Source organism: Grammomys surdaster, unplaced genomic scaffold, assembly GCF_004785775.1.
Source record: "Grammomys surdaster isolate TR1022 unplaced genomic scaffold, NIH_TR_1.0 231, whole genome shotgun sequence".
Taxonomy (NCBI): domain Eukaryota; kingdom Metazoa; phylum Chordata; class Mammalia; order Rodentia; family Muridae; genus Grammomys; species Grammomys surdaster.
In genome coordinates this window covers 1,023,952-1,025,893 of record NW_021604676.1, presented here as the reverse complement: position 1 = coordinate 1,025,893, position 1,942 = coordinate 1,023,952, and positions in this window count along the sequence as shown.

The following is a 1,942-nucleotide window of genomic DNA, read 5'->3' as shown; positions in this document are numbered from 1 at the left end:
ACACACACACACACACACACACACACACACACACACACATGCAGTGCCTGTGGAAGCCAGAAGGGAGCACCAATTCCCTGAAAATAAAGCCACAGGTGGTTGTCAGCCACCATGTGGGTCATAGGAACCAAACCCAGGTCCTCTGGAAGTACAGTCAGTGTTATTAACCACAAATCCATCTCTACGGCCTCAGCTTCTTTCTGAAATATTTTAAACAAATCATAGACATCCTATTTTAACATTCACTCTTATAGTTTATATCTAAAGCTTTAGACACTTTATATGTCTCTAAATATCAACAAAATAATCAAAAACTATTTCTACTGTTATTTACCATGCTGTCCTGAAACCTGGTTGCACGTTGCCCAGGACTTTAAACAATTTCTTAGTACTTAAATAGTGTTTCCAATATGGTACCCAGAGATAATGCCAGTGATGATTCTGAAAACATTGTCTAAAGTAATAGGATTATTTGGGAAGACTTCTTTAACCCCCTACTGTACTGGATAGTTTTATGTCAACTTGATACAAGCTAAAGTCATCTGAGAAGAGGGAACCTGTGGTGGTTTGAATATGGTTGGCCCAAGGGAAGTAGCACTATTAGGAGGTATGGCCTTATTAGAAGAGATGTGTCACTGGTGGAAGTAGGGTTTTTAGGTCTCATATATACGCTGAAGTCTGGCCAGTGTGATCTAGAGACTCATTCTGGCTGCCTGAAGAAGACAGTCCCTGGCTGCCTTCAAATCAAGATGTAGAACTCTTGGTTCTTCTGTACCATGTCTAACCTGGACACTGGCTTGCTTCCTGCTATGATGATAATGGACTGAACCTCTGACACTGAAAGCTAGCCCCAGTTAAATGTTGTCCTCTGAAAGAGCTGCCTTGGTCACAGTGTCCCCTTCACAGCAATAAAACTCTATCTAAGACAGAACCTCAACTGATAAAATGCCTCTAATAACAGGCTGTCGTCAAACCTGTCGAGCATTTTCTTAACTAGTGATTGATGTGGTGGTGATGAGCTGATTATGGGCTGTCCCTTGACTGTTGGCCCTGGGTTCTAGAAGAAGGTAGGATTAATAAGTCAGTAAGCAGCAGCCCTCCATGGAATTGGTATCAGTTCTGTCTCCAGGGTCCTGCTCTGTTTGAGTTCCTGTCCTGACTTTCTTAAATAATGAACAGTAATATGGAAATGTAAGCCAAATGAAATGTTGGCTTTTTGCTCATGGTGTTTCATTGCAGCAGTAGAAACCCTGATTAAAATGCTCAGGACCAACATTTTACAAATATAAAACAAAACAGAAAATTTATGGTGTTATTAAAAATTCATGATTAGAAATATACATTCTACATTTAACTGATTTTTGGACCACAATGCCAAGGGCATGATGAGGAAGACAAAAGGAAATCTACACATTCTCATTGCAAACACATTCTTCTCCTCTCAAATATTTCCATCTGCCATTCGATGATGCATTAGTTTAATGAGAATGCCCCTTATAAATTTATATATTTAAATACTTGGTCCCAAGTAAGGATGCTTAAATCCCATTTAGAAGGGGGAACAAAATAATCATGGGAGGCAGAGTGAGGGAGGGACCTGGATGGGAGAGGTGGGAGAGAGGGGAAAAGGGAGCAGGCTCAGGTATAGGGGGAGACATAAAAGAAGCCAGGAGAATGAATGGAAACCATGAGGTGTGGGGCATGGGGGTATATGGTGTGAGGGTGTGGGGTGTGGGGGTGTAGGGTATGTGGGTGTGGAGTATGGGGGTATAGGGTGTGTGAGTGTAGGTGTGTAGGATGTGGGGGGTGTGGGAAACCATTAGAAAATCCCAGAGACCTGTGATAGGGGAGGCTCCCAGGACTCAATGTGATCAGGAATTTGCATGTAACACTGAAGGTCCTGTTCCCCAGTTAGTTCTTCATCTATCAATAAAGATGAGCT